The sequence below is a fragment of the Nicotiana tomentosiformis genome, chromosome 6 (assembly GCF_000390325.3).
Source record: "Nicotiana tomentosiformis chromosome 6, ASM39032v3, whole genome shotgun sequence".
Lineage (NCBI taxonomy): Eukaryota > Viridiplantae > Streptophyta > Magnoliopsida > Solanales > Solanaceae > Nicotiana > Nicotiana tomentosiformis.
In genome coordinates, this window is record NC_090817.1 from 112,556,340 (window position 1) to 112,573,908 (window position 17,569).

The following is a 17,569-nucleotide window of genomic DNA, read 5'->3' on the forward strand; positions in this document are numbered from 1 at the left end:
GAGGTCTGATATACGGCAGCTGCATGCATAGGTGCCTGAGCAGTAGGGGTATATGCTCCCTCTCCCGCCTGAGATGTGGCTGGGTCTGCTGGAAATAAACCGGCCTGGGTCATAGAATCCATGAACTGCAGTATGCGGCCCATGACCTCCTGAAAGCCCAGTGCTGACGTGAAATCTACCGAGGCTGGCTCTGTTGCGGGCACCTCGCCCTACTCTTGAACAATGGGATCCTCCACTGGATCTGCTGGTGGAACAACTGGGGCAACTCTGGGACGTCCTTGTCCCCTACCTCAGGCTGGTGCCCTCCCCCGACTCTGCCTCGGCCTCTCGCGACAGAGGGAGTACCTCCTCCCGGGTCTGGAACAGCTGTCGTACGCGTTCTCACCATTTGTGAGAGAGTAAGAGAGAAACTTAGTACACCATCAACTGCACGATAAGAGATGAATAAAGAATAGTTTTCTAACACCCTATAGCCTCTCGAAGATAAGTACGAACGTCTTCGCACCGATCCGCAAGACTCTATTAGGCCTGCCCATAACTTGTGAGACCTGTGTGAACCTAGTGCTCCGATACCATGTTGTCACGACTCAATTTCATTATAGGCCGTAATGGCTCCCAACTCCGTTGTTAGGCAATCCAACACTGATCAATCTAGTGGTTTTCACTTTTAATATGTTTGCTAAGTGAATAAAATTTCTCATTGATAAAAGTTTTAGCAATTTACAGATGTAAAGTAACTAAACGAAAGCAACTAAGTGCAAATCAAAGTCATAAAATAGATCCAAAATCATAAGTCTACTAACGTGTGCCAAGAACTGGTGTCACAAGTATATGGGCATTCTAGTAGAATATACAAAAGAATACTAGTCTACTGTCTGAAAAGGAAAAAGACAGAAAATTTAACAAAAGGAAGACTTCAGCTGCTGCAGGACGGCTCGAAAAATAGCTCACCGTGAAGTCTCGAAGTGCAAGTCAAGCGTGCACGCCGAACTGATCTCCAGATGCACCTGCCTCAGATCCTGCACATTTAAGAGCAGAAGTGTTGAGTGAGTACATAAACAACATGTACCCAGTAAGTATCTAGTCTAACCTCGAAGAAGTAGTGACGAGGGGTCGACGTCGACACTCACTATGGGCCAATAATATAATAATATAAAGTTTTAATTAAACATGAATTATACAATGACAATAGAACTCAAAGCAGGAAATAAGCAAACAATCCTTTTGATCAAGTAAGAACTAAGTTGTTTTCAGGTAGTCTACTTGTCACGACCCTAATTTTTCTCCGTAGAATGTCATGATAGACTTTCATCTAAACCTTTCGACTTCCAAGTCCGTGAAACAATACATAATAGGTAAGGTGGTGCCAATATCGTTACGCACGAGTTATGCCGAGGACGTACAGCTTGATCCATATATATATATATATATATATATATATATATATATATATATGTGCACTGCCGAGGGTCGAACGGCCCGAACCATATAATATATCAATAATCCTGCTGAGGCGAACGACCCACTCCCATTCAATACCCATAAACCGTCTCATATTCTCCTTAAGTGCTCAATAGTATAGCCAACTGGTACACCCATTCTGCAAGACCTTCTGTGAATCTAGAGCTACTTATGCCCTTCCTCCGATACAGCACCACATACCCAATGAATCATAGAACATTCTAAGTCCTTAGGCACTGTACTCAAATTCTTGGACCACCAGGACCACTGTTGAGATTCACCCACTCTGTCTTGGTCTCGAGTATAAGCCAAACTCTAGTGCTCTGCCAGCACGTGAACATCCTATCCAAGAAGCACCCAACTGAATTTTTTTCCCTCGTACATTACTTCCACTAGAAGCAGAAACTCTAAGTCTTCTCAAAATTGAACATGAACCGATAAGGCCCAAGTATAGCACACATTCCTCTAATCCTTTGCTAAAATTACCACTGATGTTTTCTTCCCTTAGTCATAATAACCCACCAATATTCCTCATTCCTCATAGATATGAGCTTGCATAATTGACCTACCAAATTTCTCGAAATCCTCTTGTTAAATATTTCGTAAATATTCTGAATCACTACCCACATTTACATATTCGACCTCTTACTGGATAGCCAGTAGAATTCTTCGTAGAAGCTCCGTCAACACCGCGAAATCAGTAAACCATCATGTTCGTGCTCATTTACCAGCTGTACAAGTTTGTTCATTCTCTATTGACATCAACTAAAGGTGCGATAATACATTTCAAATTTGAAGTCATGTTGTATCCCTCTTCATATCAAGCAACTCCTTTCTGTCATATCCAACCTTCCTCAGTATAGCAGCCGATATTCCAAATTAGTTCGTAGACCCAGTCACTGTCCACCATAAATCCCAAATCACTCTAAACTTTCCCCAAGGCATGTAGCTATCCTACCATATAACCCATATGATACTCTGCCACTCTCTCACTTTGGTCAAACCCTCTCCTTTAAGAAACTACTCGACTTCCGCTTCTCGGTCTTGGCCTTCTAGAAACTTAACCACCACAAGACACCTTCCACATATCCTTCCTCATCCCGCGTTGCCCAGTTGTTGCCTTAAATCAAAATCCGTCTCTGTAGCACTTGAACCAATAGATCGCTACCAACTTTAAAGCATCTCTGAAGATCATCCTTCTCGAACCATCAACATTAGGAACACCTATTCGATCCTGAACCACTGCACACTGCGATCTCTGACAGCCGCTTCCCCGACACTATTCCACAATACCCTACCCCAAAGGCGAATTGAAGAAGACCATAATACCGGTAAACCTTAACGCATTTAACAAGGGAGATGACACCACATCACAATTGAGAACTCTACCATGCTCGAAAATATCAAGCCTCATTACTCGATCAACCCCAAACCTGAACAATCATAGTACGATTACCTTTCCTTTGATGGGGTTAAACGCCGAACCTCTACATCATGCGCTGAGAAATCCTCCTTTCAAGTCATTTACTGCCTCGACGCCTAGACAAGCATCCTACAATTGCATCATCACTATGCGATAGCAACACACGAATCATCATGATAATCAGTGCCAAATCTCAAACCATAGGCAATATTGATACTGAGCTAAAATGACAGAACGACCTTCCGCAAGGCGACGACAATAGCCCAATCATATACGCAGGGAGAAACATCCTGCCCCACGTCTGTAGTACCACTGCAAATCCTCGGTTCCCAATTGACACGATGCTCAACACCGTACAAGAATGAGTAGGAAGAAAATAAAGGCACAATCCTCAAAGGAATCAAATCGCACTATAAGAAATCAAGAAGGGAAGTACTCTTATTAGCCCTATAGCCTCTTGAATATAAGTACAGACATCTCTATACCGATCTGTTGTGAAGCATATGCAATAACCTTGCCACCCTGCATCAATACCGCACCCAGACCAATACGAGATACGTCACAATATACTATATAAAATCCTAAACCTGTGGGTAACACCAATACCGGTGCCGTAGTCAAAGCTGTCTTGAGCTTATGAAAGCTCGCTTCACACTTGTCTGACCACCTAAACGGGGCACCCTTCTTTGTCAATCTGGTCAACGAGGCTGCTATGGATGAAAACCCCTCCACAAATTGACGGTAATAGCCCGCCAAAACCAGGAAACTATGGATGTCGGTAGCTAATGTGGGTCTAGGCCAGTTCTAGACTGCCTCAATCTTCTTAGGATCCACCTGAATACCCTATGCTGATACAACGTGACCCAAGAAAGTAACCGAACTCAACCAAAACTCACATTTTGAGAACTTAGCATATAACTGGCTATCTTTCAGAGTTTGAAGAACGATCCAAAGGTGCTGGTCATGCTCCTCTTGACTGTGGGAGTAGATCAAGATATCATCAATAAACACAACCACAAAGGAATCCAAGTAGGGTTTGAACACCCGGTTCATCAAATCCATAAATGCTGCTGGGGCATTTGTCAGCCCAAATGACATCACTAGAAACTCATAATGCCCATGCCGAGTCCGAAAAGCTGTCTTAGGAACATCGAATGCCCTAATCCTCAACTGATGGTAGCAAGATCTCAAATCAATCTTTGAAAACACCCTGACACCCTGAAGCTGATCAAATAAATCATCAATCCCCGGCAATGGATATTTGTTCATGATGGTGACTTTGTTCAACTACCGATAATCTATACACATCCTCATCGATCCATCTTTCTTCTTCACAAACAACACAGGTGCACCTCAGGGTGAGACACTAGGTCTAATGAAGCCCTTATCCAGCAAATCTTGCAACTGCTCCTTCAATTCTTTCAACTCTGGCAGGGCCATGCGATATGGCGGAATGGAAATAGGCCGAGTACTCGGAGCCAAATCAATGCAAAAATCAATATCCCTGTTGGGTGGCATCCCCGACAGGTCTGTAGGAAACACCTCTAGAAACTCACGAACAGCCGACACCGAATCTATGGAAGGAACCTCCGCACTAGAATCGCGGACATAAGCAGAATAATCTAGACACCCCTTCTCGACCATATGTCGAGCCTTCACATAAGAGATAACCCTGCTGGCAGAATGGCCAAGATTTCCTTTACACTCTAATCGAGGCAACCCCTGTAAGGCTAAAGTCACCGTCTTGGCGTGACAATCTAATATAGCATGATAAGGTGACAACCAATCCATACCCAGTATGACATCAAAATCAACCATGTCGAGAAGTAGAATATCTGCACGAGTCTCAAGACTCCCAATGGTGACCACACACGAACGATAAACACGATCTACAACAATAGCATCTCCCACTAGTGTGGACACAAACACAGGAGCACTCAAAGAATCACAGGGCACAACCAAATAGGAAGCAAATAGGAAGACACATATGAGTAAGTAGATCCCGGATCAAATAGAACTGAAGCATCTCTACTACAAACTAAAACAGTACCTATGATAACAGCGTCAGATTACTCAGCCTCAGGCCTGGCTGGAAAAGCATAACACCGGGGCTGGGCCCCACCACCCTGAACTACGTCCCTTGGACGGCCTCTAGCTCGCTGGTCTCTACCTCTAACGGCCTGACCTCCGCCTCTAATAGTCTGGCCCCTACCTCTGGCTGCCTGACCCTTGCCTCTGACTGGATGAGCAGGTGGTGCAACAACTGGTGCCGGAACCATGGCATGAGAACTCTGATGCTGTGAGCTGCCTGTTGCCTGAGGGCAAAAGCTAGCAATGTGCCTCGGATCACCAAAAGTATAATATAACCTCGGATGCTGTGACTGCTGACCCTGAAACTGACCCTGTCAACCTGAATAACCACCCTGATAACTCTGGAGTGGATATGCACTAATAGGAGCTGGTGTTGCACTGTAGGCTAGCTGGTCGGAATAATGCATCTGAGGGCCATGACCACCTGAGGCACCGTGGGATGCCTGGAGCACTGAATGAAACGGCATGGGAGGATGGCCTCTACCTAAAGTACTCCTGCCTCTAGATGAGGAACCGCTGAACTCATCAGAATGACGAGGCCTCTTGTTAGACCCCTGACCTCCCTGAGTAAGAACCATCTCGACTCGTCTGGCGACATTAGCAGCCGCCTGAAAAGAAATCTCACTCCCAATCTCCTTAGCCATCTACAATCTGATAGGCTGAGCAAGTCCATCAATAAACCTCCTCACCCTTTCTCTCTCGTTGGGAAGCAGAAGAATGACATGATGGGCCAATTCCACAAAATAGGTCTCATACTGAGTAACAGTCATACCGCCCTACTGGAGATGCTCAAACTGATGGCGACTCTCCTCTCTCAATGTGATAGGCAGAAACTTCTCTATGAAGAGCTGAGATAACTGGTCCCAAGTAAGAGCAGGCGACCCAGCTGGTCTGGTCAACAAGTAATCTCTCCACCATTTCTTGGCGGAACCAGCCATCTGAAATGCAGCAAAATCGACCCCATTGGTCTCCACTATACCCATGTTCCGTAGAACCTCGTGACAACTGTCAAGATACTCCTGGGGGGTCCTCTGAAGGAGCATCACTGAAGTGAACATGAAAGAGCTTGGTAAACCTGTCCAATCTCCATAAAGACTCAGAAGACATAGCTGGCCCATCTCCGACCTGTGCCGCAATAACCGGCTAAACTAATCTGATTGGCTGAGCTGCTGGAGCCTGATATTGGGGAGCTATCTGCTCCGGAGCGGGAGTGGTAGGAGTCTGGGTTCCTCCTTCGGCTTGAGAGACTGCTGGTGCCATGGGAAATGCGCCAGTCTGGGCCACACTCTCCATAAGGCCCACCAAACGGACCAAAGCGTCTTGAAGTACTGGGGTAGCAATGAACCCCTCCGAAACCTGAGCTGGTCCGACAGAAACAGTCTAGGCTGGAACCTCCTCGTCAATCTCTATCTGAGGCTCCATTGCTGGGGTTGCTGCTCGGGCCCTAGGTTGAGCCCTGCCCCTGCCTCGGCCTCTAGCACGGTCTCGACCTCGACCTTTACCCCGTGTAAGAGCTGTCACTTGAGGCTTTGGCTGCTGCTCAGCTGAGGAAGCGGTATGTGTTCTCGCCATCTGCAAGAGAATAAAAGTAGAAGCGTTCAATCAGTATTGAGAAAGCAAAATCGCACGACAGAGAAAAATAGAAGTGAAACTTGTTCCTAAACTTCATAGCCTTTGGAAGATAAGCACAGACGTCTCCGTACCAATCCTCCAGACTCTATTAAGATTGCTCGTGAATCATGAGACCTAAGCAACCTAGAGATCTGATACCAACTATCACGACCCGAAATTTCCCACCGACGAGACCAAGATGACGCCTAACATTTCACTTGTCAGGCAAGCCAATGTTTGAGAATCATTAAACCATATCCTTATTTCGATTCTGTAAATAATAATAATTAACTCAAATGAAAAATAATATGTGCGAAATATCATAAAACTGTATTAATTACTACCACCCAGATCTGGAGTCACAATTCACGAGCATTCTAGAATTTACTACAAGTAATAGTCTGAAAGAAATACAACTGTCTGAATAAAAGAAACAGTAGAACAAAAATGATAGACGGGGACTTCAAGGTCTGTGGACGCCGACAGATCTACCTCGAGTCTCCGGACAGCGGGCCAATAGCAAAATCTCGATCAATCAGAGCTGATATCAAAATCTGCATAGAAAGTGCAGAGGGCAGTATCAGTACAACCGACCCCATATACTGGTAAGTGTCGAGCCTAACCTCGATGAAGTAGTGACGAGGCTAAGGCAAGGCACCTACAATTCAACCTGTACAATTCAACAGTGTATATACAAATAATAGAAATAAAGAACTAAATAGGAAATATCGGGAGGGGAACATACTGAGGGGAATACAAGATAAAGAACTATAACAGAATGATCACCGGAGCAGTCAATTTACCATGAATCAACAAAAATAGTGAATACAGTAAGGAAATATGCACGACATCACCCTTCGTGCTTTTACTCTCAATCTCACCATAAAATTAATAGAAACGGCACGGCATCACCCTTGGTGCTTTTACTCTCATATCATGGCACGACATCACTCTTCGTGCTTTTACTCTCATATCATGGCATGGCATCACCCTTCGTGCATCAACACTCACAATATGGCACGACATCACCCTTCGTGCATTAACACTTACAATGTGGCACGGCATCACCCTTCGTGCATTAACACTCACAATATGGCATGACATCACTCCTTCGTGCATTAAAACTCACAATATGGCACGACATCACCCTTCGTGCATTAACACTCTCCCTTACCATAATGCAATGCATAGATAACAACAGGGAGACAAAATAACAAGTACACAGTTTACTTCAATACCTGGTTCCATAATATCAATCTCAACATGAAATAAGAACTCAATTATCACTAAAAAATTCGTAAACATGATAAGAACGATAAATTGAAAAATACTAGCATAACAAGTATCAATTTGACATAGGAAATGACAATATAAGAAAAACAGAGAAACATGGAAAAATAGGTAAATTTAGCGGCGCATAAGTACTCGTCAACTCACATATACGCCGCTCACATGGATTTCATTTAGCAAGAAATCTAAGGGTCCTAATTCCCTCAAGTCAGGGTTAGACACAACACTTACCTCGCTCCGAAGGCCACTTAATTCTCAATCACAACTTTTCCTTTGGAATTCACCTCCAAACCACTCGTATCTATTAAAAATGACTCAATAATATCAAATATTGCTAAAGGAATCAATTATATTGCATATATTAAATTTCCCAAATTTTCCTTCAAAAAGTCGAAAAATCGACCTCGGGCCCGCTTGGTCAAAACCTGAGGTTCGGACCAAAATCCTTTTACCCATTCACCCTCGAGCCCGAATATGTAATTAGTTTTGGAATCCGACCTCAAATTGAGGTCTAAATCTCCAAATTTCCGAAATCCCTAGTTTCTACCCTAACCCCTAATTCTACCATGAAACTCTAGATTTTTAGGTTGAATTCTAGTAAATTGAAGTAAAAGATTGAAAGAAACGAGTTAAGGAATACTTACCTATGATTTGGAGAAGAAAATGTCTTTGAAAAATTTCCCTAGGCCTCCTATCCTTTTGAAGACATGAAGAAAAATGGCTGGAGTCCGAAATAAATGCTCACTGCCCAGCGACCTTCGCACCTGCGGTGCTTTGGTCGCACCTGCGCATCCGCATGTACGGACGGGATATGCGCTTCTGTGGAGAAGGACTGGGCAACCCGGGGCTGCACCTGCGGACAGGATTCTGCTTCTGCATTCCCGCTCCTGTAGAGAAAAGTCCGCATTTGCGGAAAAACAAAGTCCAGGCTTGGGTCGCATCTACGGGGCTTCCGCTCGCACCTGCGACCAAAGGCTCGCAGGTGCGGGCACACCAGATTTGGTGCACCAGCAGACTTGTTGAGGTTTGAACTAAACTCGCGCATAGCCCGAATGGCACCCGAGCCCTCGGGGCTCCAAACCAAATGTGCATGCAAGTCTAAAAATATCATACGGACCTGCTCGCGTGATCAAATCGCCAAAATAATACCTAGAACTCTAAATTTAGCACCAAATCAAATAAAATTCTCAAGAACACTTTAAAATTTCTATTTCCTCAACTGGACGTCCGAATCACGTCAAATCAACTTCATTTCTCACCAAATTTCACACACATGTCTTAAATATCATAATGAAGCTGTACCGGGTTCCGGAACCAAAATATGGACCCGATACTAACAATGCCAAATATCAATCAATCCTTAAAAACAAATAATTTCCAAACTTATAATTTTTATCAAAAATTCATAACTCAAGTTAGGGACCTCCGAATTCAATTTCGGGCATACGCCCAGGTTCCATAATTCGATACGAACGTACCGGGACCTTTAAAACATGGATCCGGGCCCGTTTACCAAATATGTTAACCGAAGTAAACTAAAATCAACTTTTAAGGCAAAAATTCTTATTTTTATTAGTTTTCAACATAAAAGCTTTTTGGAAACCTGCCCGGACTGTGCACACAAATCGAGGAGGATAAAATGAGATTTTTAAGGCTTAAGAGCACAGATTCGAGTTCTAAAATATAAGATGACCTTTTGGGTCATCACACAAAGGGACTTTTGGTTAAAAACATATGAAGGACAAGTAAATTCTATAGGTGATTCAACTACATGGGTTATACCAGATACTATTAAGTCAGAAATCACTAAGCCTCCAAATGCAAAAGTTATGCTAGGAAGAAGACAGAAGAATCAGCATGTCTCTTGTACAAAATTCAATAAGGAATCAAGATGTGGTCGTTGCAAAAGATATGGGCATAACAGAACAAATTGCACATGTTCAACAGTAGTTCATCCTTATTCAAGAAAATACAGAAAAAAGAATGATTGATTATATACAATAAGGTTGCATGCGCTCATTCAAAAAAGTGATTGTAATCTAGAATAATTTGCTCGGGATTCTTGTTTCTCAAAATATTATTACTGTCTATTTTTTTTGTTTCTTGATTTGAAGTCAAAATGAATGTAATCTTTGTTTCTTCTATTACAAAATACTTTGCTGCATTTATATAGTAATTTTTGTTTTTCCGAAATCCATATATCTATCAAAAGTAAGAGTGTACACTCAATAGTATAGCTATATAAAAATCTTAAAAGTATACCTTGAACATTAAACTAGAACTAATTAAATTTTCTATCCAATACTTAGTTAAATATACTGGAACTCATCACATATAGTATAGCTGTATGCAAAATCTTTTTAAATTATACCAAATATAATAGGTACACTCTATAGTATACCTATATAAAAAGCTTAAAGGTATATCACAGAAATTATACTGGAACTAATGATTTTTTTGTATAATACTCAGTTTATTATACTAGAACTCATCACATATAGTATACCAGTATGCATTGTTTACTTTAAATTATACCAAGTATAATAGGTTTAACAATAAGAATGTTATACAAAATGTGCAATAAGAGTGGAATACAGAGAATGTTAGTATACCTGTACCCACAATATACTCACATTGTATGGTATTCTACAATGGAAACAACACTAGACATGTTATACGTATAAAATCACAAATATTTCCTTGTAACGACCCGACCGGCCGTTTTGAGCTCTAGCGTGTCGTTCTGCGGTTGGAGGCCTTGGGCAGATTCACTTTAGGTATTATGACTTGTACGCGTGGTCGGAATTTAATTTTGGAGAGTTCGGAGTTGATTTGGAAAGAAAATTCTAATTTCGGAAGCCTTAAGTTGGAGGAATTGACTAAAGTGTGTTTTTTGAGTAAACGACCTCGGAATCGGGATTTGAAGGTCCCAACAGGTTCGTATGATGATTTTGGACTTGGGCGTATGTCCAGATCGGGTTTTGGATGACCTGGGAGCGTTTCAGCGCCTATTGTGGAAGTTGGCATTTTGGAAGAATTTCATAGAAATAATTGGGATGAGGTTTATTTCAATGTTATCGATGTCCATTTGGGATTTCGAGTCTGGGAATATTTTCGTACGGTGATTCTGGTATTGGGAGCGCGTCCGGAAGTGGATTTGGAGGTCTGTAGGTCATTTCAGGGTTATTTGGAGAAAGTTAGAAATTCGAATATTTCTGAGAAGTTTGACTGGGAGTGGACTTTGTGATATGAGGGGTCGGATTCCGATTCCAAAAGTTGGAGTAGGTCCGCAATGTCAAATGTGACTTATGTGCAAAATTTGAGGTCAATCGAACATGACTTGATAGGTTTCGTCATCGATTGTAGGAGTTTGAAGCTTTAAAGTTCATTAGGTTTGAATTGGAGGGTGATTCTTAGTTTCGATGTTGTTTGGCGTGATTTGAGGCCTCAACTAAGTTCGTAATGTATTTTGGGATGTGTTGGTATAATTGGTTGAGGTCTTCCCGAGGGCCTCGGGTGGATTCCGGATGGTAAACGAATCGAGTCTGGGCTTGGAGGAATGCTGGAGCTGCTGTCATCTGGTGTAACCGCACCTGCAAGGTTTTGACCACAGGTGCGGAGCCGCAAAAGCGGCCAGAAGGGTCACAGAAGCGGTCCTAAGTGAGTTGGAAAGGAGCGTATGTGTGAGGAAATGTTCGCACCTGCGAAGCCGCAGATACGGAGGGAAGATCGCAGAAGCGAAATTGGCCAAGAAGGACTGGGCTGCAGAAGCGGACTTTGGCACGCATGTGCTGAGCCGCCGGAGCGGCTATTGGACCGCAGGTGCAAAGGTCGGGCTGGGTAGTGTGCTTCTTTAAAACGAGGGTTTGGCTCAATTTCACTTTATTTCGTCCTTGAGAGCCGATTTTGGAGCACATTTGGAGTGCCATCTTCATCAACTATAATGGGGTAAGTGATTTCTTCACATTGTGAGTTAAATACATGGTTTTTATATGGATTCAAGCATGAAAATATATAGAAATTGTGAGATTTTGAAAGAAACCTAAAAATCGGTATTTTTGGATTTTGACCACGAAGTTGGACATGGAATTAAGAATAAATTATATATTTGAGTTCGTAATATTATGGATAATGATTATCTTCAAAATATTTCGGAATCCGGGCATATAGGCCCGAGGTTGACTTTATCGATTTTTCGAGCGGAGTTGGAAATTATTATAAATTGATTAATTATGAGTATTAGAGTATATTTTGATTGGGTTGCATCTTATTTGACTAGTTTTGGATCGACGGTCATTGTGTTGAGTTGTTAGATTGGCGTTGCAGCAGATTTTGGAACGTCAGAGTGAAGTAAGTCTCCTGTCTAACTCTGTGAGGGGGAAACTACCCCTAGGCGATATATTTGATTTGTGCACCTTGTTGTGGGGGCTACGTATGCGCGAGGTGATGAAAGCCCGTACGTAGCTACATTCATGTTATTGTCCGGGTAGACTTAGGTTCACATCATGATGTAGCTGCACTATTTGAGCATTCTCTCGCCTATTAAATTCCTCTGTTTTACATCTCTACTTGAGACTAGACTTGCTTTTGTAGAGACTTCACGATTTCATGATTAGTCACCGAATAACTATACTCTTCTTACAGCATGTTTCCTTGATATATATATATATATATATATATATATATATACACACACTTCATTGACAGGTTTTGTTACAGAAATTTCAACTCACACGTTTATTCGTGAGTGGGGTCAAGGACCCGTCAAAGCTTCTTATTCTAATGGGATTGAGCCGTTCGCCTCAGCAGAATTTATGAACCACACTCTAATAGGATCGGGTCATTCGCCTCGACAATTTTATGTATTTCACTTATATGGGATCGGGCCATTCGCCTCAGCAGGATTTATGTACCACACTCTCATGGGAGCGGGCCGTTCGCCTCGACAGTTTAATAGATACATCTATGGTTCGTGCCGTTCGACCCTCGTCAGTGCACAGTTTAATAATTATTTTGGATCGAGCCGTACGCCTCAACATTTCTATAAAATATTCTCATGGAATCGAGCAAAATATTTAGCAAGAAGCCAGGGTATCTGTAAATCTTTCCCTCATTTGAATTATAACAACCTATTCGGTGAGGTCCATTATACACACATATATGCTCCGGTTTAGGAGAAATTTGCTAATTAAAAGCTTGAGGTTATTGTAAGGAGGATAATTGCACCACATATTTACAGCTGTTTATTTCATTTATTTACTTTGCCTCATATTGGTTCACTTCCTTACTATACTTGATATTATTGGACCACTAGTGAGTGTCGATGTTGACTCCTCATCACTACTTCTCCGGGGTTAGGTTAGATACTTACTGGGTACACGTGAATTTACGTACTCATACTAAACTTGCTGCACATTTTTTGTGCAGGTACTTTTATGTCCGGTGGTCCTTTGAGCACGGAGGCACGGATGATGCGAGGACTTGCCGCGACCAGCATTTCAGGTTACGATCCGCAGCCAGCAGAATCTCCTTCAGAGTTACTTATATCTTTCCTGTCTAATTTGTATTCCGGATAGATGTTGTATTTTATTTTATTTTTCCTAGTTGATGCTCATGCACTTGTGATACCGGGTTCTGGGGGGTACTTATGAGTGTTCATTAGTGTATTTTGGGAGAATATTATCATTTACTCTGTAATTTTATTTCTTATTATTTAATTGAAGGAAACATTATGATTTTAAAATACTAAAATGAGTAATCACGTTAATCAATTATTGTTGGCTTGCTTGAAAGCGGTGTTAGGCGCCATCACGACCTTTAATGGATTTTGGGTCGTGACAACATGATATTAAAGCACTAGGTTCACTTAGGTCTCACGAGTCATGAGCGAGTCTAGTAGAGTCTGTAAAAAAATTTCGGGCCATAAAATACGACCCAAGGAACCATAGTCGCCACCCCGCAATGACCGTTAATCGTTGGTTTGCGTTTTACGGCAAAAAAACTAGAATTCCGCCCAATTCCCATATTTTCGTGTTCTATTACCCACGCCTCCGAGTGGGCCTGGGCCCCAGGACCCCGATCGCCTAAAAATAATTCGGGCCATGAAATACGTTCTAAGAAACCATAGTTACCGCCCCGCCATGACCGTTTCTTCGTGTTTTTGCGGAATTACCCTGCTCATGATCTAGAGCTGGCAGTCATTGTTCATGTGCTGAAAATTTGGAGGCACTATCTTTACAGCGTGCCATATGAGGTATTCACTGATCATCGAAGCTTGCAGTATTTGTTTAAGCAGAAGGAACTTAATTTGAGGCAGAGGAGGTGGCTGGAGCTATTGAAAGACTATGATATCACCATATTGTATCATCTCGGGAAGGCCAATGTGGTGGCCAATGCTTTGAGTAGAAAGTCAGTCAGTATGGGTAGCCTTTCATATATTCCAGTTGGTGAGAGACCGCTTGCATTGGATGTTCAGGCGAACCAGTTCGTGAGGTTAGATATTTTTGAGCCCAGCCGTGTTCTAGCTTGTACAGTTACTCGGTCTTCTTTATATGAGCGCATCAGAGATCGGCAGGATGACGATCCTCATTTACTTGTCCTTAAGAGACACAGTGTGGCACGGTGGTGCCAAGCAGGTTGCTGTTGGAGATGATGGAGTTTTGAGGATGTAGGGTCATATTTGTGTGCCTAATGTGGATGGACTTCGTGAGTTGATCCTTGAGGAGTCCCATAGTTCCTGTTATTCTATTCATCCGGGCGCCGCCAAGAAGTATCAGGACTTGAGGCAGCATTATTGGTGGAGGCGAATGAAGAAGGATATAGTTGCCTATGTAGCTCGGTGCCTAAATTGCCAGTCGGTAAAGTGTGAGCATAAGAGACCTGGTGGTTTACTTCAGAGGTTAGATATTCCTGAGTGGAAGTGGGAGCGTATCACTATGGACTTTGTTGTTGGACTCCCACGGACTCAGAGAAAGTTCGATGCAGTTTGGGTCATTGTGGACAGGCTGACTAAGTCAGCGCATTTCATTCCTGTGGCAGTTACCTATTCCTCGGAGCGGTTGGCAGAGATTTATATTCGTGAGATCGTCCGTCTTCACGGTGTGCTCGGACCTATCATTTATGATCGAGGTACGCAGTTTACCTCGCACTTTTGGAGGGCAGTTCAGCGTGAGTTAGGTACGCGGGTTGAGTTGAGCATAGCATTTCATCCTCAGACGGACGGGCAGTCCGAGCGTACTATTCAGATCTTGGAGGATATGCTCCGCACCTGTGTTATTGACTTTGGAGGTTCTTGGGATCAGTTTTTGCCGTTAGCGGAGTTTGCCTACGATAACCGCTACCAGTCGAGCATTCAGATGGCTCCCTATGAGGCATTATATGGTAGACGGTGTAGGTCGTCAGTTGGGTGGTTCGAGCCGGGGGAGGCTCGATTATTGGGTACAGATTTAGTTCAGGAGGCCTTGGATAAGGTCAAGATTATTCAGGATCGACTTCGCACAGCTCAGTCCAGGCAGAAGAGTTATGTCGACCGTAGAGTTCTTGATGTTGCAATCATGGTCAGAGAGATAGTGTTACTTCGGGTATCACACATGAAGGGTGTAATGAGGTTCGTAAAGAAGGGCAAGTTGAGCCCTAGGTATATCGGACCTTTTGATATTCTGGAGAGAGTGGGAGAGGTGGCTTATAGGCTTGCGTTGCCACCCAGTTTAGCAGTTGTTCATCCGGAATTCCATGTGTCCATGCTTCAAAAGTATCACGGTGATCCGTCCCATGTATTAAATTTCAGCTTTGTCCAATAGGACAAGGATTTGACTTACGAGGAGAAGCCGGTGGCAATTCTAGCCCGGCAAGTCCGCCAGTTGAAATCAAAGAGTTACCCTTTAGTTCGAGTGCAGTGGAGCGGTCAGCCTATTGAGGCAGCTATTTGGGAGTCCGAGTCCGATATGCGGAGTAGTTATCCCCACCTTTTCACCAGCCCAGGTACTTTTCTATGTCCGTTCGAGGACGAACGGTTGTTTTAGAGGTAGAGAATGTGATGACCCAAAAGGTCATCTTATGTTTTAGAACTCGAATCTGTGCTCTTAAGCCTTAAAAGTCTCATTTTTTACCCTTCTCGATTTGCGTGCGCAGTCCGAGCAAATTTCCGAAAAGCTTTTATGTTGAAAACTAATGAAAATAAGAATTTTTACCTTAAAAGTTGATTTTAGTTCACTTTGATCAACAATTTTGGTAAACGGGCCCGGATCCGTACTTTAACAATCCTGGTAGGTCCGTATCGAATTATGGGACCTAGGCGTATGCCCGAAATTGAATTCGGAGGTCCCTAACTTGAGTTATGAATTTTTGATGAAAATTATAAGTTTGGAAATTATTTGTTTTTAAGGATTGATTGATATTTGGCATTGTTAGTATCAGGTCCGTATTTTGGTTCCAGAGCCCGGTACAGGTTTATTATGATATTTAAGACATGTGTGTGAAATTTGATGAGAAACGGAGTTGATTTGACGTGATTCGGACGTCCAGTTGAGGAAATAGAAATTTTAAAGTGTTCTTGAGAATTTCATTTGATTTGGTGCTAAATTTAGAGTTCTAGGTGTTATTTTGGCGATTTGATCGCGCGAGCAAGTCCGTATGATATTTTTAGACTTGCGTGCATATTTGGTTTGGAGCCCCGAGAGCTCGGGTGCCATTCGGGTGATGCGCGAGTTGAGTTCAAACCTCAACAAGGCTGCTGGTGCACCAAATCTGGTGTGCCCGCACCTGCGAGCCTTTGGTCGCAGGAGTGAGCGGAAGCCCAGCAGATGCGACCCAGGCCTGGACTTCGTTTTTTCCGCAAATACGGACTTTTCTCTGCAGGAGCGGGAACGCAGAAGCGGAACCCTGTCCGCAGGTGCGGCCCCAGGTTGCTCAGTCCTTCTCCGCAGAAGCGCATATCTCGTCCGCACATGCGGATGCGCAGGTGCGACCAAAGCACCGCAGGTGCGAAGGTCGCTAGGCAGGGAGCATTTATTTCGGACTCTAGTCATTTTTCTTCTTGTTTTCAAAAGGATAGGAGGCCTAGGGCGATTTTTCAAAGACATTTTCTTCCCCAAATCATAGGTAAGTGTTCCTTAACTCGTTTCTTTCAATCTTTTACTTCAATTTACTAGAATTCAACCTAAAAATCTAGAGTTTCATGGTAGAATTAGGGGTTATGGTAGAAACTAGGGATTTCAGGAATTTGGAGATTTAGACCTCAATTTGAGGTCGGATTCCAAAACTAATTACATATTCGGGCTCGGGGGTGAATGGGTAAAAGGATTTTGGTCCGAACCTCGGGTTTTGACCAAGTGGGCCCGGGGTCGATTTTTTGATTTTTGGAGGAAAATTTGGAAAATTTAATATATGCAATATAATTGATTCCTTTAGCAATATTTGATATTATTGAGTCATTTTTGAATAGATACGAGTGGTTTGGAGGTGAATTCCAAAGAAAAAGCTATGATTGAGAATTAAGTGGCCTTCGGAGCGAGGTAAGTATTGTGTCTAACCCTGACTTGAGGGAATTAGGAACCTTAGATTTCTTGCTAAGTGAAATTCATGTGAGTGGCGTATATGTGAGGTGACGAGTACTTATGCGCCGCTAAATTTACCTATTTTTTCATGCTTCTCTGTTTTTCTTATATTGTCATTTCCTATGTCAAATTGATACGT